The 24,694-nt window shown below is 41.1% G+C and overlaps 1 long non-coding RNA gene and 1 pseudogene across 1 annotated transcript; one reads left to right on the plus strand and one right to left on the minus strand.

Moving 5' to 3' along the window:
- Nucleotides 1–1,972: 1,972 nt before the first annotated feature.
- On the minus strand, nt 1,973–22,558 carry LOC106585170 (uncharacterized). The gene is made up of 3 exons (XR_001323914.2): nt 21,972–22,558; nt 19,997–20,076; nt 1,973–2,450 (listed from the first exon to the last, which is right to left on the minus strand). It is a non-coding gene; the product is annotated as an uncharacterized lncRNA (long non-coding RNA).
- Nucleotides 22,559–22,797: 239 nt separating this feature from the next.
- Nucleotides 22,798–24,038, plus strand: LOC106584998 (uncharacterized protein K02A2.6-like; annotated as a pseudogene).
- The last annotated feature ends 656 nt before the right edge of the window (nt 24,039–24,694 follow it).

The raw sequence follows: 24,694 nt of genomic DNA on the forward strand, positions 1-24,694 counted from the left end.
TCATTGTAATGAACCCATTGTGCCATCTCATTCTTGCCGCCTGCGACGTGATGCAAGATTTCCATGTGACTGGGGATTTGCTGGAACTGCTCGACTCTACGGATGCTTAGGAGAAAGAGTCTTACATGAACCACATTTCAAATGATCCCAAAACAAAGGACCCATCAAAGAATAGTTCAATCTGTAAGAGAAAGCAACACTACGAAGGTAAATAAAAAATGAATAAAGGCCCACAAATCTCCAGGCAAGAAGTTGTTAGATTGGACTGTTATGATGCATCGAAAGTTAATGATTGGAATTGTGGTTTAACGCTTTCGTTGCATGCGTCATAGTACAGTTGTTTCAGATGTCAGAAGCAATGTAGCCTAATTACTGATAACTCTTAAGACAACATAGTGTTGGTATGCAGGCTACACTGGAAAGTGTCAACAATATAGGCTATCTCTTGTGATTTAGCACAAAATGTAGAAACATATCTGGAACAGTCACTGCTTTCAACGCACACTCACTCACTCACTCGCACTCTCTCTCAATTTAATTTCAATTCAATTTCAATTCAATTTAAGTGGCTTATTGGCATGGGAAACATATGTTTACATTGCCAAAGCAAGTGAAATGGATAATAAACAAAAGTGAAATAAACAATAATTATAAAAAAATAACAGTAAACATTACACTCCCAAAAGTTACAAAAGAATAAAGACATTTCAAATGTCATATTATGTGCAAATAGCTAAAGTACAAAAGGGAAAATAAATAAACATAAATATGGGTTGTATTTAGAATGGTGTTTGTTCTTCACTGGTTGCCCTTTTCTTGTGGCAACAGGTCACAAATCTTGCTGCTGTGATGGCACACTGTGGTATTTCACCCAATAGATGTGGGAGTTTATCAAAATTGGGTTTGTTTTTGAATTCTTTGTGGGTCTGTGTAATCTGAGGGAAATATGTATCTCTAATATGGTCATACATTTGGCAGGAGGTTAGGAAGTACAGCTCGGTGTCCACCTTATTTTGTGGGCAGTGCGCACATGGCCTGTCTTCTCTTGAAAGCCAGATCTGTCTACGGTGGCCTTTCTCAATAGCAAGGGTATGCTCACTGAGTCTGTAAATAGTCAAAGCTTTCCTTAAGTTTGGACCAGTCACGGTAGTTAGGTATTCTGACACTGTGTACTCTCTGTTTAGGGCCAAATAGCATTCGAGTTTGCTCTGTTTTTTGTTAGTTCTTTCCAAAATGTCAAGTAATTATCTTTTGTTTTTTCATGATTTGGTTGGGTCTAATTGTGTTGCTGTCCTGGGTGGGGCAGCAGGTAGCCTAGTGGTTAGAGCGTTGGGTCAGTAACCAAAGAGTTGCTAGATTGAATCCCCGAGCTGACAAGGTAAAAATCTGTCGTTCTGCCCCTGAACAAGGCAGTTAACCCACTGTTCCTAGACTGTAATGGTAAATAATAATTTGTTCTTAACTGACTTGCCTGGTTAAATAAAAGAAAAAACTCTGTGGGGTCTGTTTGTGTTTCTGAACAGAGCCCCAGGACCAGCTTGCTTAGGGAACTTTTCTCCAGGTTCGTCTCTCTGTAGGTGATGGTTTTGTTATGGAAGGTTTGAGAATCGCTACCTTTTAGGTGGTTTTAGAATTTTGATTATTAGCGAGTATCGTCCTAATTCTGCCCCTCTCTCTCTCTCTCACTCACTCACTCACTCACTCACACAAAAACAGGCACGCACACACACACACAGGGTCCAGTTATGGATTCATCAATCATATTCATCAAACATCAAACAGCTGAGATATATACGAATACCTGGTTGTGGCATGATGCTTCCCCACACAACACTGACTGCAGATTCTTAGTTAACACCAAGTGCTTTGGGGATCTGCAGTAGGCTACTGATAGTAATGAGGGGACACGGATTGTACATTATGTTTTATTCAAAAGGATTCAATCATTTGGATATTTAAACATTTATTATCCTGTTTCTATACATTACCACACCACACACATTATCACATACTGTACATTATCACCTCAAACACATTATTACATACATAACCACAAAACAATATCACATACATTTCATTATCATAATGTATGGTAATGACAATCCAAGGCCTTACATATAAAAGCTGAATCTTCTGTCTAAAGAAATCTCTCTTCTTAGTCCCACAGGGCATCACTTCTCTTATATGGTCACAGTTGGATGTTAATTCATTAAATCACAGTGTAACAAAACATTAAGCAGTTCTGGCATGACAGCATTTGAGTGGTAACATTTCTCCTATTGCCGCAGGAGGACGAAACGCAGACACTTTATTTTCCGACATTCCAGTAGATCTGTTTATTTTTATCCGCGGTGTGTAAAATGTCAAGCGCAGGACACTGGAACGGAGGAGGAGGAGTGTAGCAGAAGGGTGTTGATGGGATTGTGTGGCCCTCCGCTCGCACCTCGCCCCTGCAAGCAGGAGGTAACATGTGTGAATGTCTACAGAAGATGGCTCTGTGACACAGGGCTCACTACCATTACCAATTTTAATTCAATGCATGTAAATTCAAGTTATTAAATACTGCCTGGCATCAGATATGACTGACAGACTGCAGGCAACACATTAAAACAGGATTATACAGTATATTACCACACCATAAATGAAGAAGGCTGTTTCAGATTATATTCAATGCACCATAATGACCAGAGTGGCTGAACCTCAATTTCAATCTACTAGGTGCCTAGCCTTTATGTGTCAACACACCAATGGCATTTGATCACTCATTGGTTGTAGTTTAAGGTAGCAGTCTGAATAAGCACACTTGTTAAGGGTAATGATTTTTACATTTCTGTCAGGGGGAGGGTTTAGTATTTTTTTATTTAATCCAGGGGAGGATCATATCATTTGTAATTGATTACATGTCATATTGCTCAGTGTTGGAGAATTAGTTCCATATTATATCTCGATGTGCGCCTGATGCTGCCCCTCATCCCTGATTCTTTGCTGGAAGCCAATATCAAGTGCGCCTAGTGCGATTTCACAAACGGCATGCACTGAGAAGCACAGGGCAAAATTCTATATCTAAGAAAATGTACTTCCTTTCCTAGTTTTTTTGCTGCTGGGATGGTGTATATAAAATTAGGCTACACTGCATTACACACTGCATTACACACAATCATGAGCCCTGGCTTGCCCTGCTCTTGCTGATGGAAACACTTTTGTGCTACCTAACCAATGCCTGTACTGTGTATGGTGGCCCTTCAGGAGGCAAGTCAAAGGCGTCTTTGATGCAATATCTGTGCGTGCGGACTAGGCCTACTGATATTCAGTCTGAGAGGAAGAGCGTGAAAATGTAAAAGGTAAGCTTGCTACAATTGACTTTAGTAAAAACAATATGTTTCCTTGCCTGTAATGAAGCTATTTATCAGAGTTATTGACCTCACAATAAGCCATATATAATTTGCAAAACTTACATTGTTATGAAGTGGCAGCCGCGAGATGGACAGTGCATGGGTGCTGAAAGTAGGCTAATTCGAGACTTACATTTTACTTTAGGCTATTAACAAGGGGGCTTTCTGTTGGAGCCTATTTCTTCCTATTAAAGAAACAAGGTTATAAAATGATAGTCTACTATCCATAGATTTTGTCAGCCAATTATTTCAGTCACCATGCACTCCTTAAATATCTTGCTGTCAGTGAAGGGCTTCTTAGGGATCGGCCCTTTTTTTCTCCACTTCCTGTCTGAATGACGTGCCCAAAGTGAACTGCCTGTAGCTCAGGCCCTGAAGCCAGGATATGCATATAATTGGTACCATTGGAAAGAAAACACTTTGAAGTTTGTAGAAAGTTAAAATAATGTAGGAGAATATAACACAATAGATATGGTAGGAGAAAATCCAAAGAAAAACCAACAATATTTTTTTTTTGAGAGACCATCCTATTAGAAATGCAAGAGAAAGGTCATATTGAAAATTAGCTCCCTGGATGCAATTCCTTTGGCTTCCACAAGGTGTCAGCAGTCTATGTTCAAGGTTTCAGGCTTGTAACTTCAACAACGAATAAGAAATATCAGTTTTAGTAGAAGGACAGTCTTAGAAAATTGTGTTTGCGCACATGAAGACATTACACACCTGCTAAAATCGGTTTCTTATTGAACATACTCCTTTCTGAAATAACTATTATAGTTGATTACATTTTAGGGTATCTGAGGAGTAAATAGAAACGTATTTTGACTTGTTGAAACAAAGTCTCGGGGTAGATTTTCGGGTTCCTTTCTCTGCAAGTTGAACGAGTGGATTACTCAAATCGATGGCGCCAACTAAACTGACTTTTTGGGATATAAAGAAGGATTTTATCTAACAAAACAACAGTACATGATATAGCTGGGACCCTTTGGATGACAAATCAGAGGAATATTTTCAAAAAGTAAGTGAATATTTAATCGTTATATGTGAATGTATGAAACCTGTGCCGGTGGAAAAATATTTTGATGTGGGGCGCAATCCTCAAACAATCGTATGGCATGTTTTCGTTGTAATAGTAAATCGGAGAGTGCAGTTAGATTAACAAGAATTTAAGCTTTCAGTCGATATAAGACACTTGTATGTACCTAAATGTTTAAAATCCATAATATTTATGATTATTTATTTGAATTGGAAGCCCTCCAGTTTCAACAGAAGTTGTCCCGCTAGCGGAACACCGATCCTTAAAACCTGTTGTGGATAGGGGGCAGTATTTTCACGGCCAGATGAAAAAAACATACCCGATTTAATCTGGCTACTACTCTTGCCCAGAAACTAGAATATGCATATTATTAGTAGATTTGGATAGAAAACACTCTGAATTGTCTAAAACTGTTTGAATGGTGTCTGTGAGTATAACAGAACTCATATGGCAGGCAAAAACCTGGGAAGACTCCAAGCAGGAAGTGGCCTGTCTGAGAATTTGTAGTTCTTCTTTTGGTTCTCTATCAAAACTACAGTATCTGAGCTGTTACGAAGCACTTTCTAAGGCTTCCATTGGCTCTTGAAAGCCTTCAGAAAGCGGATTGAGGCATCTCCTGTCTCTGGGCAGAGTATACTAGCACAGTTTGTCAGTGGTCTGCCTGGTGACAAAGAGATTGGATATGCGCGGTCCCGCGACCATGCTGTTTTTTCTTTTCCTCTTTGAATGAATACACTATTGGAATATTATCGCTATTTTACGAGAAAAATACAATAAAAATTGATTTTAAACAGCGTTTGACATGCTTCTAAGTACGGTAAAGGAACATTTTGAATTATTTTGTCTCGAAATGTGCTCGCGCGTTACCCTTTGGATAGTGACCTGAACGCACAAACAAAACGGAGGTATTTGGACATAACTATGGATTATTTGGAACAAAAACAACATTTGCTGTGGAAGTAGCAGTCCTGGGAGTGCATTCTGACAAAGATCAGCAAAGGTAATACAATTTTTCTAATAGTAATTCTGAGTTTAGTGAGCCCCGAACTTGGCGGGTGACAAAATAGCGAGCTGTGATGGCTGAGCTATGTACTCAGAATATTGCAAAATGTTCTTTCGCCGAAAAGCTATTTTAAAATCTGACATAGCGATTGCATAAAGGAGTTCTGTATCTATAATTCTTAAAATAATTGTTATGTATTTTATCAACGTTTATGATGAGTCATTTAGTAAATTCAGGTTTTGGGTGGGAATGCATGTTCTGAACATCACATGCCAATGTAAAAAGCTGTTTTTGGATATAAATATGAACTTGATTGAACAAAACATGCATGTATTGTATAACATAATGTCCTAGGAGTGTCATCTGATGAAGATCATCAAAGGTTAGTGCTTCATTTAGCTGTGTTTTGGGTTTATGTGACATATATGCTTGCTTGGAAAATGGCTGTGTGATTGTTTTTGGCTATGTACTCTCCTAACATAATCTAATGTTTTGCTTTTGCTGTAAAGCCTTTTTGAAATTGGACAATGTGGTTAGATTAACGAGTCTTGTCTTTAAAATGGTGTAAAATAGTCGTAGGTTTGAAAAATTGAAATTATAGCATTTTTGAGGTTTTCGTATTTCGCGCCACGCTCTACCATTGGATATTGGCGAGGCGTTCCGCTAGCGGAATGTCTGTCCTCAACAGGTTTTAAGAAGTTTTTAAAAATGAGGACTTGAATCAAGGCAATGTGGTGACAGACATTGCTTCTAGCGCCTAAGCAACTTTACAGTATTATTTTTTTTGTGTTATTTCTTACATTATTAGCCCAGAACGTTTTTTGTGTGATTACATACAGCTGGAAATAACTTTTGGATATCAGAGTGACGTTAACTCACCAGCATTACGACCAGGAATGCAACTTTCTCGAATTGGATCCTTTGTTCGTACCCCCCAGGGCAATTGAAATTATCCCAGAGGCTGCTCCAAGATGCTGCTGGCGGAGAAGAGGTATTCAGAGTGGACCTCTAGTCCGACTCAGGAGGCGTGCACACCATCCACCACTTCCGAGTATATTACTTGCTAATGTTCAGTCCCTGGACAATAAAGTAGATGAGCTCAGGGCGAGGATCTCCTTCCAGAGAGACAACAGGGACTGTAACATCCTCTGTTTCACGGAATCATGGCTCTCTCCAGATATACTGTCCCCGTCCATACAGCCAGCTGGGTTCTCAGTACATCGCACAGACAGGAATAAAGAACTCTCCAGGAAAAAGAAAGGCAGTGGTGAACGTTTCATGATTAACTACTCATGGTGTGACTGTGATAACGTACAGAAACTCAAGTCCTTTTGTTCACCCAACCTAGAATACCGCACAATCAAATGCCGGCAATATTACCTACCAAGAGAATTCTCTTCGGGTATAGTCACAGGCATCTATATTCCCCCTCAAGCCGATACCACGATGACCCTCAAGGAACAACACTGGTCTTTGTGAAAACTAGAAACCACATATCCTGAGGCCACATTTATTGTAGCTGGGGATTTTAACAAAGCAAATTTGAGGAAAACGCTACTGAAGTTCTATCAACACATTGACTGTAGTACTCTCGCTACTAAAATGCTTGACCACTGCTACTCCCCCTTCCGGGATGCCTACAAGGCTATCAGACCACGACTCCATTTTGCTCCTCCCTTCCTATAGGCAGAAACTCAAACAGCAAGTACCCGTGCTAAGGTCTATTCAACGCTGGTCTGACCAATCAGAATCCATGCTTGAAGATTGTTTTGATCATGCGGACTGGGATATGTTCCGTTTAGCCTCTGAGAATAACATTGAAGTATACACGGACACGGTGACTGAGTTCATCAGGAAGTGTATAGGGGATGATTAATCACCACTGTGACTATACCTACCCAAACCAAAAACCGTGGATAGATGACATCATTCACGCAAAACTGAAAGCGCGAACCACCACATTTAACCATGGCAAGGTGACTGGGAATATGGTTGAATACAAACAGTGTAGTTATTCCCTTCATAAGGCAATCAAACAGGCAAATGTCAGTACAGAGATGAGGTAGAGTTGCAATTCAATGGCTCAGACACGAGACGTATGTGGCAAGGTCTACAGACAATCACAGATTACAAAGGGAAAACCAGCCACGTCGCGGACACCGACATCTTGCTCCTGGACAAGCTAAACACCTTCTTTGCCTGCTTTGAGAATAACACAGTGCCACCGACGAGGCCCGCTCCCAAGGACTGTGGCTGACGTGAGAAAGACATTTAAGCGTGTTAACCCTCGCAAAGCTGCCGGCATCCCTAGCATCGTCTTCAGAGCATGCGCAGACCTGCATGGCTGGGATGTTTACGGACATATTCAATCTCTCCCTATACCAGTCTGCTGTCCCCACTTGCTTCAAGATGTCCACCATTGTTCCTGTACCCAAGAAAGCAAAGGTAATTGAACTGAATGACTATCGCTCCGTAGCCCTCACTCACTTGTGTCATCATGAAGTGCTTTGAGAGGCTAGTTAAGGATCATATCACATTTGCCTTACCTGACACCCTATACCTACTTCAATTTGCATACCGCCCCAATAGATCCACAGACGATGCAATCGCCATAGCACTGTACACTGCCCTATCCCATCTGGACAAGAGGAATACCTTTGTAAGAATTCTATTCATTGACTATAGCTCAGACTTCAACACCATAGTACCCTCCAAGCTCATCATTAAGCTCGAGGCCCTGGGTCTGAACCCCGCCCTGTGCCACTGGGTCCTGGAATTGCTGACGGGCCGCCTCAACACAGGTTGCGTGCTCAGCCCCCTCCTGTACTCCCTGTTCACCCATGATTGTGTGGCCAAGCACGCCTCCAACTCAATCATCAAGTTTGCAGACGACACAACAGTATTAGGCCTGATTACCAACAATGACGAGAGGGAAGAGGTGAGGTCCCTGGAGGAGTGGTGCCAGGAAAATAACCTGTCCCTCAACAAAACGAATGAGCTGATAGTGGACTTCAGGAAACAGCAGAAGGAGCACGCCCCTATCCACATCCTTGGTGTACACATCACTGACAATCTGAAATGGCAGTGTGGTATAATGGCAGTGTGGTATAGAAAATTGAAATGGCAGTGTGGTACCGTGCCTTGCGAAAGTATTCGGCCCCCTTGAACTTTTCGACCTTTTGCCACATTTCAGGCTTCAAACATAAAGATATAAAAGTGTAATTTTTTGTGAAGAATCAACAACAAGTGGGACACAATCATGAAGTGGAACGAAATTTATTGGATATTTCAAACTTTTTTAACAAATAAAAAACTGAAAAATTGGGCGTGCAAAATTATTCAGCCCCTTTACTTTCAGTGCAGCAAACTCTCTCCAGAAGTTCAGTGAGGATCTTTCTTGCACTTATCTGAGCACACCAACATAAAAAATACTAACGTTTACTATAGAACACTATAGTACTTACTATATAATTATATAGTATTCTGTAGTAAACTGTAGTATAATGTAGAATACTATACTCCAGACTGTAGTATACCTCAATCATGTCTATAGAATTTTGTGGTATACTGTAGAGTACTATACTACACACTGTAGTATTCTATGATTGTGTAGTGCTTACTATAGACCAAATCAGAATGTTTGTAAACAAAGTCGTTCTGGTAGTTCCGTGTTGCGAGCGTCAGAAAGGTGGACTCAAGAACGCATAGGAATGCATAGGAAACCATACGCAGACCACCGCCGGACTTGCTAGATTATCTAATGAATAATTAATATACTCTGTTTTCTAAAATGTCTATATAATCATCAACACTACTCTCTTGTTATCGAGCCTCATATTTCTAGGTTGGTAGCTAGATAGCTAGTTGCTTCGTTCATGGAGGAAATGCTAGCTAGGTACAAAAGCTACATTGCCTTGGTTGCAGCTGACCTGTATGCTAGCCAGAGCCATGTATTTTTTTATAAATAAATAGCCAGCCAGCCAGCTAGCCCTAATTGCAATGAAAATAGCAACAATTATCTCACAGTACTTTTTATCCAATCTTCACCCATCGGCATTATGCAGCATGCATGTATGCAAAAAAAGTAACATTAGCTAGCTAGCTAATGTTATATAGTCCATCTATAAGCTGTAGCATCCAACTACCTAGCTAACTATTTGATTTGATTTGACTAGCTAGTTAGCTGGGTTCCAGTTATTGTCTCGTTATTGTTCAGCTATCTTGTTTGAACAGCGAATGAACACAAGCTGCTTGCCAGTTGCTTGCCAGTTAGCTAGCTAGCTACCCCTGCCTCAGCAATTGCATTGGCTATCTTGCCAGCACACATGGACGAATGCAGATGTCAGTCATGTAACATTAGCAAGCGAAAACAACCCTCGTTTTCAATTAATAAGCTGGCTTGATGCTACAACAGCATACAAATACTTCCTCACCCAATGCTAATTATAGTTCCATAGGTGTCACGTCTGCCCCCGATCTTCTCCCCCTGGCACTTGAGGGCGCCAGGCTGCCCTGCATCACGCACTCCTGCAATCTATTATGCACACCTGCCTTCCCTCGTCACGTGCATCAGCGATATTGGACTCACGTGGACTCATTCATCACCTGTTTATTTCCTCCCCTATATTTGCCAGTTCCCTTGCTCTGTTCCCTGCTGCTGCATTAATTGTTTTTTGTCTGTATTACTCGTTTGCTGACGCTGTTCCTACCTTGTTCAATGTCCGTTCCTTATTAAATGTTTGACTCCCCATACCTGCTTCATCTCTCCAGCGTCATCCCATGTGACAGAATGCAGCAGCCAACATACGAAACATCGGGGAGTACTGGCGTTCCGTTTGGTGGTGACTCTGGGTCGCCGCCAATGGAACCAGGGGTGCCTAGCCAGGTCTTCGGGCTTCAACGCCCTAGCTGGCTCGAGAGGTTTCCTTGCCCTGGTTGGCTCTGATGGTGCCCATCCCACGTTGAGCATCAGCCGGATCGTCAGTTCTTGTTTGCCCAGCCGGTCCAGGAATTCTTTGTTTTGTTGGTGACGTCGGGGTGGATTCCGCTGCCGATGGACCCGGGGGTGCCTAAGCCAGACCGTCGGGCTTCCACGCCCTGGCTGGCTCGAGAGGTTTCCTTGCCTCGGTTGGCTCGGCCGGTTCCCATCCCACGTCCCACTCCACTGGATCATTGGGTTCCCTCGCTGCAGCGGGATCGACAGGCATCTTGCCTCAGCCAGATCGTCGGGCTTCCATGCCTCAGACGGCTCGCCAGGCTCCCACGCTCCTGCCGGTTCATTGGTCTTCCACGCCCCAACCAGCTTGCCCAGCGCCCATGTCTCGGCCGGTTCGCCCAGGTGGTACGCCGGGTGGTGCCCCTGGGGGGGGGTACTGTCACGTCTCCCCCGCTCTTCCCCCCACTGGCACTTGAGGGCGCTAGTCTGCCCTGCATCATGCACTCCTGCCATCTATTAAGCACACCTGCCTTCCCTCGTCACACGCATCAACGATATTGGACTCACCTGGACTCATTCATCACCTGTTCATTTCCTCCCCTATATTTGTCAGTTCCCTTGCTCTGTTCCCTGCTGCTGCATTCATTGTTTTTTGTCTGTATTACTCGTTTGCTGACGCTGTTCCTGTCTCGTTCCATGTCCGTTCCGTATTAAATGTTTGACTCCCCGTACCTGCTTCGTCTCTCCAGTGTCATCCCATGTGACAATAGCCTGCCATATGTGAGTTGCTGAGCTGGGGCTACGAGGTTATCAGAAAGTGTACTAGCTAGCCTAGCTAGCTACTTGTCTAGCTGCTACTACTAATTCTATCTTCTGGGATTTCCTTTCCATTTGTGCGGTACAATTAATGACCATAGCAATAAACGCCAAGAAACCAACCTTACTAAAGCACAAACTGAAAGCAGGACACAGCAAAGCAGGACACAGCTCTCGTCCCCTGTTGCGAAACGCATAGTGCCCTCTCCCTCTGTGCAGCAGACACACACAAAAATCAACACAAGTCCACCTCCCGGACGACATTACTAGCCTTTTCCCTGCATGTACTGTTGCCTTTATGGACCCCCTGTGTATGACCTTATGCCTGCACCTGGATCCAGCTACCTGCCTCCTCCTGTGGTCCTTTACAATGAACACCTGCTGCGCCCTGCTCTTGAAACCAGCACTCTGTCTCCCATCGTGTTCATTACAAGAGTGAGTCCATGCAACTTATTATGTGACTGTTTAGCAAATGTTTACTCCTGAACTTATTTAGGCTGGCCATAACAAAGGGGTTGAATACTTATTGACGCAAGACATTTCAGCTTTTCATTTTAAATTAATTTGTAAAATTGTTGAAAAACATAAATTCACTTTGACATGATGGTGTATTGCGTGTAGGCGAGTGACAAAAAAATCTATATTTATTATATTTTAAATTCAGGCTGTAACAACAACATTTTAAAAAGTCTAGGGGCGTGAATACTTTCTGAACGCACTCATAACAGTTGTATTGGTCCATTGTATTCACATTTCTTTATTTCTATTGTGGATTATGTTTCTGTGTGCCAATGTAAGGTCTACAAATCTCTGAGCAAACCAACCTTTCTATTGAACACATTTATTTGGATTGTGATAATACCAATGAATGGATGCTGCACACAATGTGCTTATTTCTATTACTTTTTTACATGTATTTTTTTTACCCCCTTTTTCTCCCCAATTTCGTGATATCCAATTGCTATCCAATTACAAGGTTGTCTCATCGCTGCAACACCCCAACGAGCTCGGGAGAAGTGAAGGTCGAGTCCTGCGTCATCCGAAACATGACCCGCCAAGCCACGCTTCTTAACATCCACACACTTAACCCGGAAGCCAGCCGCACCAATTTGTCATAGGAAACACTGTTGAACTGACGACCGGAGTCAGCCTGCAGGCACCCGGCCTGCCACAAGGAGTCGTTAGAGCACGATGAACCAAGTAAACCCCCCCCGGGCAAACCCTCCCCTAACCCGGCAGACGCTGGGCCAATTGTACACCGCCCTATGGGACTCCCGGTCATGGGTCAACTACATTTTGAAAACGCATTGAATGAATAGGATAATTTTATTTATGGAAATAAGTCAAGGTTAACACCCTCATACCCACAGGTAAAATTATATAGTTTACTATAGGATACTACAGTACTTTCTATAGATTTATGTAGTATACTGTAGGGAATACTATACTACAAAGTGTATTGATATGCTAATTTAATGTGCATATACCCTGCCCATTCCCCTCCACCTTATCCCAATTTGTGCTACCCATGAGTGAGAAACCTACATGCCAAGTGTAACCATACTGTATATTGTGTTCCACACAGGTTATAGAAAAGAGTAGAAGCTATGAACCTATCCATTCAAACCCCAGTCTTACCTACTTAAAAGTTAGGGAAAATGTACAGTAAAGTCCACAAAAACACTACAGTGAATCTTATAGTATATTTAAACATAGTAATACTACAGCATTTATACTATAGTATTTTTTTCATGTGGGCAGATCTCTTCATAATATCAATTAGTCAGTCAAAGTTTTTCTTATTGGTAGGCAATCCAGGTGTGTTTAACATCCATGAATTGCTGGCTTTATGTGAATGTCTAGCGGTGACCAAGTTGTCTCGTAGCAGCTGCTGACTATAAAATGCCGGTGTGGGATAATTTTTTCCTACATTTTATAGTGAGTTTGCTTCCCAAATGGCACTCTATTCCCTATTTAGTACACTAAATATTCCCTTATGGCTCTGTTTAAAAGTAGTGCACTATGCAGGAAATAGGGTGCATTTTGGGATGCACAGTGAGCATGCCAAGAAACCATCATTGTAACTTATGGTACCCACTCAAGACAGAAAGCAGCAGCACCCAAAGACCATATGGGTGAACTGGAGGAGCTGTAACCCCTGGGGCTTAATGCTATATTAATGTCGTGAGTAATAAGACATCCTGCTTAAAAAAATAGGATTATCTCGATCAATACACTGCAAGGTAACCTGATACTTTCAAGGTGGGACAGAGTAGGGGTGATAATACGCTCGTGCTCTAAGCTAATGTTATCCTCTTAGTAAACAACATATTTCTTAGTAAGTGTTATTTGGTTTGTTGGTCATTCAGCATCATTAAAAGTGATTCAAAATACTAAATTACCTCTGAATTAAAACTTTGTCGTCAGCAAAATATTGGAAAGCCACTATAGAGTGAGAATCACATTGTTGCCTCCTTTACTTTGCCAGAGCTGCAAGTGACAAGGTATCTATGCTGACAAGTTACTCACTGTGCTTTAATGATCTTTTTTGAGGTAAACCCTGTCTTTGTGTTTCCTCATAAAATTTGACTGCTTATTTTTGACAGATTCATAAAATGTTTCAATCATTAAGGTGCAGTGTGATGTTTATGCATTTAACGTTATGTATGAGTGATTTATACTTCATTTCAAGCTCCACAATAACTGAAAACCCTGGGTCCAAATTCATTTTCTGATATAGCCAAACTGTGTACATTAACAAATGACAATGGCATCACTGGGGCAACATTTTAATTTCGGGGTGATATACACTACATGACCAAGACTATGTGGACACCTGCTCGTCGAACATCTCATTCCATAATTATGGGCATTCATATGGAATTGGTCGCCCCTTTGCTGCTATAACAGCCTCCATTCTTCTGGGAAGGCTTTCCACTACAGCCACAAAAGCATTTGTGAGGTCGGACACTGATGTTGGGTGATTAGGCCTGGCTCGCAGTCTGTGCTCCAATTCATCCCAAAGGTGTTCGATAGGGTTGAGGTCAGAGCTCTGTGCAGCCCAGTCATGTTCTTCCACACCGATCCCGACATACAATTTCTGTATGGACCTGGCTTTGTGCAAGGGGCATTGTCATGCTGAAAGTTGGAAGCACAGAATCGTCTAGAATGTCATTGTATGTCATAGCGTTAAGATTTCCCTTCACTGGAACTAAGGGGCCTAGTCCGAACCAGGAAAAACAGCCCCAGACCATTATTCCTCCTCCACCAAACTGTACAGTTGGCAATATACATTGCGGCAGGTAGCGTTCTCCTGGCATCCACCAAACCCAGATTTGTTCATTGGACTGCCAGATGGTGAAGCGTGATTCATCACTCCAGAGAACGCTTATCCACTGCTCCAGAGTCCAATGGCGGTGAGCTTAGCACCACTCCAGCCGACGCTGTGCATTGCGCATGGTGATCTTAGGCTTGTGTGCGGCTGCTCGACCATGGAAACCCATTTCATGAAGCTCCCGACAAACAGTTCTTGTGCTGACGTTGCTTCAAGAGGCAGTTTGGAACTCAGTAGTGAGTGTTGCAAACGAGGACAGACGATTTTGTTTTGCCTACCATTTCACGGCTAAGCCATTGTTGGTCCTAGACATTTACACTTCACAATAACAACACTTACAGTTGCCCGGAGCAGCTCTAGCAAGACAGAAATTTGAGGAACTGACTTGCTGGAGAGGTGGCATCCTATGACGGTGCCACGTTGAAAGTCACTGAGAAAGTCACCAGTATTTGTCAATGAAGATTGCATGGCTGTGTGCTCGATTTTATACACTTGTCAGCAACGGGTGTGGCTGAAATAGCCAAATCCACTCATTTGAAGGGGTGTCCACATACCTTTGTATATATAGTGTATCTCATCAAGAGATAAAATACAGCTGCCAGATTTTGCGCCTTAGGACTCACACTGAGTGACTGAAACTGGGAGGGGAGGGTACATTTGAATTGGCGTTACAGCACAGCAGATGACATTCCACAAATGGCCATGCTCATGCAGTTCATCTTCAGTCGCCCACTGGCGCAAACCACTGTAGCCTATCTACTGACTCTCTGGACACCAAAGCTATTTTGGGTATGGTGGTTTGTCTCCAGTGCCGGAAAAAGTAGCTATGTCATTAAAAAAATTTGGGAGGGGAGCACAGAGCATTTTTTTTTTTAAATGCATCTGTTTCAAAATGTGACTCTTCTGACATTTTCATTGAAGCCTTTGATCATTTTTAATTCTCTAATTTGTCTTTTGATTTTGAAGCGTTGGTGCATTGTTGACCTGAATGACCTCTGAAGTAACAAATATAATTGGAAGAGTAGATTCTGTTTACATTAAAGAAAATGTTTCAAACCTAGCTATTTCTCATTAACATTTATTTTTAACCTCTACAGGATCGGTGCCCCCCCCATGGGACGGTTGAGCTAACGTAGGCTAATGTGATTAAAATGAGGTTGTAAGTAACATTTCCCAGGACATTGTCATATCTGATATGGGCAAAAAGCTTAAATTCTTGTTAATCTAACTGCACTGTCCAATTTACAGTAGCTATTACAGTGAAATAATGCCATGCTATTGTTTGAGGAGAGTGCACAGTTATGAACTTGAAAATGTATTAATAAACCAATTAGGCACATTTGGGCAGTCTTGATACAGTTTTTTTCTTCAGAAATACAATGGTTCATTTGATCAGTCTAAAACTTTGCACATCCACTGCTGCCATCTAATGGCCAAAATCCAAGTTGCGCCTAGATTCCTATGTCATATATTGGCCTTTCTCTTGCATTTCAAAGATGATGGGGAAAACAAATAAAACCCATGTTTTTTTCTTTGTATTATCTTTTACCAGATCTAATGTGTTATATTATCCTACATTCATTTCACATTTCCACAAACTTCAAAGTGTTTCCTTTCAAATGGTATCAAGAATATGCACATCCTTGCTTCAGGTACTGAGCAGGCAGTTAGATTTGGGTATGTCATTTAGGCAAAAATTTAGCAAATTAACAATTAAGTAAAATGTTAAGCTGGCTTCCATTCAATCGCTCCCTTTCCAAAGCTTGTGGATGTTAAAGTAATTTGGAAGTGGGGTCTATGCATGTTCCCTTGGGCTAAATGGCACTTGAAGTCTGCAAGTTTTGATGGCAAGATGCAAGATTAAATTCCTTAAATGACTTTCTGTGACCCAACGCTTCCTCTACATTAGACAATAAACTGACAATAGTGCTTTCCCCCACAAGTGTCATCATTATGAAGCAAAACACACCATACACTTTGTCACATAAACTGATATTAGGCTAACTATTAGAATTTTAGAAACCAGGAAATGGCAGAGTGATTTTTGTATATTGCACCTTTGACAATGATTGCTGGGAGAAATGGGTGATTTGGTTTAATATTCATAGATGAAGCTATGGATGCAAGGACTCAACATTAACTGTCTGATTTTTTTTTTTTAGAGCTAGCCTATGGCCTACATTTTTAATCTGTAGCCTGCAAACCGGCCCTTGATGTTTAATTTGATCAAATACAAAAAAATATGATTTATAAGACAAATAATTAAGGAGCAACAATAAAATAACAGTAGTGAGGCTATATACAGGGGGTTCCGGTACAGAGTCAATGTGCGGGGGCATCGGTTAGTCGAGGTCATTCTTGGCGTCGGACTCGTTAAAGAAAAAATCTTCGTCCAGTTCTAGGAGAGTAATCGCTGTTCTGATGTCTAGAAGTTATTTTCGGTCATAAGTGACGGTAGCAGCAACATTATGTACAAAATAAGTTACAAAAAACGCGAAAACACAAACTAAATAGCACAGTTGGTTAGGAGCATGTAAAACGGCAGAAATCCCCTCCAGCGCCATTCAGTGTGATTAGATAGTTACTTCTGTATATCTATGGTTGGCCAATAATGCCAGCACAGACAGTGTAAACAGGACTGCGATGGAAACAATTGGCCAATATGTCAGGACACGACTATTCAACAGCTCTTCTCTTTAGGACTAACACCTTAGCTAATCAGAGTCTGGGTTCCGGTTTTGTCAGGGGAAATAGGGGGAAATAGATAGCAACAGACAACGAAAATGTGTCAGGACAGTCTTGTGTACAAAAGTATACTACATTAACTACTTTATTTTACAGTTATAGCTATTTCCTTGTTACTCACCAGAATATATATCAATCAAATTACTATAGTTTTGCTCAAAAAGTTTATGTAGTTTGTTTTTAATATAAAGTATTACTTAGAGTACCACTGTAGTAATACAAGTTCAAACAACTTGATCATTTAAAATTCTCTCTCCCTGTTGCAGGGAGCACAAGTAGTATCCTTTCTGTAGCCAGGGAGAGGAGAAGAGGTCACAATCCACCCCTCTCTTTGTGTCACCAGACAGGACACTAGTAGTCTGCCTATCAACTGTTTCTAGGGGATCTGGTTTCCAGAAAATTTATGTATCCAGATCCTTGAAAATGACTCATCTTTATTTCCTATTGTTCTTCTTCCCGATGTGATGATTCAACAATGGCTTTATCGCGTGGGCTTTTCTTTTTAGATTTCATTTTTTTTGTTGTTGTGTGTTTTGGTATTTTATGAATGGGGTCCAAGTAGAGATGAGCAGTAGGTAGAGTAGATGCTCGGTCACATTTGTTCTTTGGGAAATGCTTCATGGTTAATTTAGTTTAGCTGATGATTGACCTTAGAATTATGAGATTCTATCTAACAAAAGGATGATTGTGAGATAATTTGTATACTATATGAGCCTGGGTACTAGTCTGTTTGTGCCATCATGCCACTCCTTGCCACTCTTTGTCATGCAAAACATGTTTGTAAAGACAAGTCGTTGACATCACAGAGTCTTTACCCATCTGCTTTTGGCAAATATGCAAAGGAGTATCCTTTGCGGAATAATTTTTGGCGATAGCCTTAAGATAATGACTTGGTTTGACAGTTTAAAATAATTTAGGGACATTCTCTAAAACAATGAAATGCCACTAAATCATTATTAATGTGGGTTTGTTCAATTCATATGGATTAATAAATCCTTAAAATTATAATTAATTCTTTATATTTCAGTATAGTGACATAATGGGAGAGGAGTGAATGACAATGGCCTGGATTCTTTCAAACATGATGCTCTTTTTGCTTTTTATTTACTTTATGACTTTTCCTCCCTACTTTACCTTGAACTCTGAGACGTTTTCAAACGAGGTCAAGGAAAAGTCGTAGGAAAAGAAAAGGTCCGCATCTCAGAAAAAATCTGAATGCACCCCAGGTCTGGAGCTAAAGCCTGGACCATAGAGATCCTATTCAATTACTTGAGGGGCTATATCATAAACCATCCTATTAAATTACTTGAGGTGCTATATCATAAACCATCAATGTTCCAGAATGGTCAAAAATGGCAGACATTTTGGTCAGGGAGAAATCCAAACCAGTCTAATTGGAATGAATGGCAGTAGAGGCATAGGTGATGCACTTTCTGCTTTTACTCATGAAGGAAAATAAAAGTAAGGCATGTGATATATCAGAAATGGTGTAATAAAATTATTTTCAACCTAAAAGCTTAGCATATAATTATACGATTTCAGCCAGTGGATTGACTGAATTGTTTTTCATAAATTATTCTGAATTCCTTCATCTAAAACTGTCTGGCTGGCTAGCTAAAAAACATACAGTGCAGATAATCTTCATAAATGCATTGTTTTATACAATATGAAGGTGTGACAAGGCACTTTAATCACTTGATGGCTGATTGTTGCCTGGTGAAAAATGTGTAGAGTTGCCACCAACATCCCCCATTGATCTAACTGGGGAATGATGCAAAACATGATAATTTGTGTTCTGGGGTTTAATAATGCTGTGCGTCCCAAATGTAACCCTGTGCCCTATTTAGTGCACTACTTTTGAATAGGGCCCCATAGGGTGTGGGTGTGTGTGTGTGTGTGTGTGTGTGTGTGTGTGTGTGTGTGTGTGTGTGTGATGTTTGTATGGGCGTGTGTGCGCGCGTGTGTGTGAGAGAGAGATGTTTGTATGGGCGCGTGTGTGTGAGAGATGTTTGTATGGGCATGTCTCCAGACTAGACACTACACACCAACTTCTCCAGGCACGCCACTCTCCAAGTGACAAATATGCCGTTTGAGGGAACAATTATCCTTTCACACAGTGACTATGGTGGAGACATAACCAGGCCAACCCAGTACAGTTCAAGTTGGCTCAACCCAGTAGTGTGAAAATGATACAACTTAACTGGCACCTTTAGGGTGACAGTGCTATGTTGTAATATGGTTATTATTAGTCTTATGGAACATTTTAAACTGGTAATACAATAAATATAATTTCATGTGCAAACACCCCCTTACTCATTTATGATTGTCTGCCCCACCTTTAGGACAACAGTGCTATGTTGTAATTTGGTTATTATTAGTCTTAAAAGGCTACCCAAAACGTTTGACCCATGTTAAACAATTTAAAGGCAATGCTACCAAATACTAATTGAGTGTATGTAAACTTCTGACCCACTGGGAATGTGATGACAGAAATAAAAGCTGAAATAAATCATTCTCTCTACTGTTATTCTAACATTTCACATTTTTAAAATAAAGTGGTGATCCTAACTGACCTAAGACAGGGCATTTTTACTAGGATTAAATGTCAGAATTGTGAAAAATGGAGTTTAAATGTATTTGGCTAAGGTGTATGTAAACTTCAGACTTCAACTGTAGAACTGGTTTCATAACATCCCCTGGGTATACATTGCCACCAAGTGGTTATTTTTTAGCTTACTTAAGAGGTGTCCCATCTTGTTCAAGTCGTACGAAAAATTGGTGCGCTTCTTCAGAGAGGGAGAGTCCTTCCCACAAGGGCTGTCGGGTGAGACAGGGATGCAGTTTAATCCCCACCCTCTTCAACAAATATAGTTGAAGTCGGAAGTTTACATACACCTTAGCCAAATACATTTAAACTCAGTTTTTCACAATTCCTGACATTTAATCCTAGTAAAAATTCCCTGTCTTAGGTCAGTTAGATCACCACTTTATTTTAAGAATGTGAAATGTCAGCATAATAGAGAGAATGATTCATTTTAGCATGTATTTCTTCCATCACATTCCCAGTGGGTCAGAAGTTTACATACAATCAATTAGTATTTGGTAGCATTGTCTTTAAATTGTTTAACTTGGGTCAAATGTTTTGGGTAGCCTTCCACAAGCTTCCCAAAATAAGTTGGGTGAATTTTGGCCCATTCCTCCTGACAGAGCTGGTGTAACTGAGTCCTCCTTGTTTGCACATGCTTTTTCAGTTCTGCCCACAAATTTTCTATAGGATTGAGGTCAGGGCTTTGTGATGGTCACTCCAATACCTTGACTTTGGTTTTAATTTAGCCATTTTGCCACAACTTTGGAAGTATGCTTGGGGTCATTGTCCATTTGGAAGACCCATTTGCGACAAAGCTTTAACTTCCTGACTGATGTCTTGAGATGTTGCTTCAATATATCAACATAATTTTCATACCGCATGATGCAATCTATTTTGTGAAGTGCACCAGTCCCTCCTGCAGCAAAGCACCCCCACAACATGATGCTGCCACCCCTGTGCTTCACGGTTGGGATGGTGTTCTACGGCTTGCAAGTCTCCCCCTTTCTCCTCCAAACATAACAATGGTCATTATGGCCAAACAGTTCTATTTTTGTTTCATCAGACCAGAGGACATTTCTCCAAAAAGTACAATCTTTGTTCCCATGTGCAGTTGCAAACTGTAGTCTGGCTTTTTTTAGTGCCGGTTTTGGAGCAGTGGCTTCTTCCTTGCTGGGCGGCCTTTCAGGTTATGTCGATATAGGACTCGTTTTACTGTGGATTTAGATACTTTTGTACCTGTTTCCTCCAGCATCTTCACAAGGTCCTTTTGCTGTTGTTCTGGGATTGATTTGCACTTTTCGCACCAAAGTACGTTCATCTATAGGAGACAGAACACATGACGGCTGCATGGTCCCATGGTGTTTATACTTGTGTACTATTGTTTGTACAGATGAACGTGGTACTTTCAGGCGTTTGGAAATTGCTCCCAAGGATGAACCAGACTTGTGGAGGTCTACATTTTTTTCTGAGGTCTTGGCTGATTTCTTTTGATTTTCCCATGTTGTCAAGCAAAGAGGCACTGAGTTTGAAGGTAGGCCTTGAAATACATCCACAGGTACACATCCAATTGACTCAAATGATGTCAATTAGCCTATCAGAAGCCATGACTTCATTTTATGGAATTTTCCAAGCTGCTTAAAGGCACAGTCAACGTAGTGTATGTAAACTTCTGACCCACTGGAATTGTGATGCAGTGAATTATAAGTGAAATAATTTGCCTGTAAACAATTGTTGGAAAAATTACTTGTGTCATGCACAAAGTAGATGTCCTAACCGACTTGCCCAAACTATAGTTTGTTAACAAGAAATTTGTGGAGTGGTTGAAAAAAGAGTTTTAATAACTCCAACCTAAGTGTATGTAAACTTCTGACTTCAACTGTAAATATGGAATGTATTCATTACGGCTTATTTTTGCTTTGATGTTTATTCTGTACACAATTCAAATAGTGTGCTCCCAAATTAAATGACTGAATAAACCAAGGCTGGTTTAAAATGTAGTTTGTGGTGATTAAAATACTCTCACTCATGAATATCCAAATGACAAAACATTTATATTTTACATAACTGTTGTGTATTGATATTCTAGTTTTGTCCCTTTAGGACACCTGTAACCCCCCTTGCTTACCTACGTTGAAATGCTTGAAATGTTCTTCCTGAAAAACGCATTAAACAATGCCCACGTTAATTTCTACTCCCGTCTCATGTCCTGTCCTGTCCTTATATTAGTTGTGTAAGTAATCTAGTGTGCTTTACAACAAAACTGGCGACGAAGAAGAAACGTTCTCACGTTTGTGCTCATTATCTTCGGCAGAAAGTCAGAGTTCAATTCGTTATATTTTTTCGCTGTAGAAAAAGACGCAAACAAAACGTGGAGCTAGCCAGTCGAGTGACGCTCGCTATCTTTGATGACACAGCAATAAGACCCTCTTGAGGGATAGGAAGAGTTTCGCTGCGGGAGAAAGTGACGTCAGCGTGAGTTAAAAGAAAAAAAAGGGTCTGGGAGTAAGGGACCGTCTGAAAAGTGTGAGAAAGAAAAATAAACCAAAAATGTCTGCATTGGTTGGAAATATAGGAACATTTGATGAATCTGTGGAACAATAGAGTTCTTACACATAACGTTTTGAGTACTTTGTGTTGGCAAATGGAATTAAAGCAGATGTCGTTGTGCCAACATTTTTGACTGTTATGGGAGGAAAAACATTCAATCTAATGCACAGCCTAGTAACACCTGAAAAAGTCATGCTATCGCTGTGTGAAACCAGGTCACCAAGCAAAGGAGTGTTGGTGCAAAGACTTAGACTGAAGAAGTTGTGGAAAAAAGGGTCACATCGAACGTGCATGTAAAAACAAAAAGAGACAATCAAACAAAAGTACTGAACAAAGGAAAAGCAACTTCAGGGAGTACAAAAAGAAAGTGCATAAAATGGAGCACACAGAGGATGAACAAAGTTGATACCCTGTCTGAAGGGGAAGAATCTTTGCATGTTTTGTCCATTTCAGACAATGGATACGGATACTGGGTGACACTGCTACTGGATGGAAACGCAGTACGGACACTGGAGCAGCCATATCTTTGCTGTCTGAGGCTGTATACAAGGAGAAACTACATGACCTCACACAACAGCCCACAAAGATGATGCTGAAAACATACACCGGAGAGATTGTTCCAGTGAGAGGAAGCGTGATTGTTACAGGGGAGCTAAAAAAACGAAGGTAAAGCTACCACTCTACATTGTGAAAGGCAACCATCCAGCTAGGACGCACATGGCTGGAAAAGATCAAACTAAACCGGCAGGAAATTCACATGGTTGCAAAAGAGGACACAAACCTACAAGGGATATTGAGGAAAGATGCGGATGTGTTCAAAGGAGAACTTGGCAGTATGAAGGACATAACAGTTAAACTGACCGTGAAACCAGACAGCAAGCCAAAATGCTTCAAAGCTAGACCTGTCCCATACGCCATAAAACCAAAAGTTGAAATTGAGCTAAACAGAGTAGTGGAGAGTGGAGTATTGGATCCAGTGAATGTTAGTGAATGGGCTACGCCTGTTGTTCCAGTCATAAAAAAAGATGGATCACTCAGACTCTGTAGTGATTTCAAAGTCACAATTAACCCAGTCTTGACTGCTGAAAAATATCCACTACCCCTCATTGACGACCTCTTTTCTGGTTTAGCTGGAGGACAAAAATTCAGTAAGATAGGCCTGACATAAGTCTATCTACAGATGCATGTGGACCAAGAGTCACAAGAACTGTTGACCATAGTGACTCACAAAGGACTGTACAGGTACCGGAGGCTTCCTTTTGGAATCACCTCAGCTCAGGCCTTGTTTCAGAGAGCTATGGACCAGATACTGAGCGGGCTCACTGGGGTCCAATGTTACCTCGATGATCTACTCATTACCGGCAAAGACGAGCAGGAGCACCTGAGAAACCTGAACACTACACTACAGAGATTGGCGGAGTACGCTCTGAGGGTCCGGAAGGACACATTTTTCCGTCCCTCTGTTGAGTACCTGGGCCACGTCATCGACAGTTCGGGGCTCCACAAGGTGCCATCGAAGGTGAAGGCCATTGCAGAAGCTCCATCCCCACAGAACGTGAGTCAGCTGAGATCATTCTTAGGACTACTGACATACTACGTAACGTTTGTGCCAAACCTAGCTAACATGTTAACCTCTCTAGGGTAGTTTTGTCCCTTTAGGGCACCTGTAACCCCGCATTGCTTACCTACATTGAAATGCTTGGAATGTTCTTCCTGTGAAAAGCATTAAACAATGCCCACGTTAATTTCTACTCCCGTCTCATGTCCTGTCCTTATATTAGTTGTATAAGTAATACAGTGTGCTATACAACAATATCATATTGTTTACCATGGCTGGTAATCACAATTGTCTCATTACTGTATATTTTTTGGATCATACCTCTCACTTCCAATTTTATATCCAATTCAACCTGTAGAATTCTCATTTTCATTTCATGTTCTTCCTTCAGATATTTCATTTCATGCTCATGAAATCCTCTGGCTAACTTTTCATGCATGGTCATCTTTTTTGTTCTCTGCTGAAAGGTGTTGGCAGCATCTTCTCTCAGGGATGCTATAGCAGATGTGGAGGGTACATGGTCACTGCACCTGTTCAGATTCCTTTTCTCTGGAAAAAGAACACTGTTAGAAGCACAAGTAAACTCATGTGAATAAAGATTGACACATACAGCGGAATATATTTACCAAAGGAAGTAACGAATTTACTTTCTTTGGTATATGTACCATTTGTGCTCAGTTCTTAATCTGAACTGTCCAAATGGTCATTGTCTGGTATACCATCCAGAGGTTGCTGGTGCTCTA

This window comes from Salmo salar, chromosome ssa02 (genome assembly GCF_905237065.1).
Source record: "Salmo salar chromosome ssa02, Ssal_v3.1, whole genome shotgun sequence".
Classification (NCBI taxonomy): domain Eukaryota; kingdom Metazoa; phylum Chordata; class Actinopteri; order Salmoniformes; family Salmonidae; genus Salmo; species Salmo salar.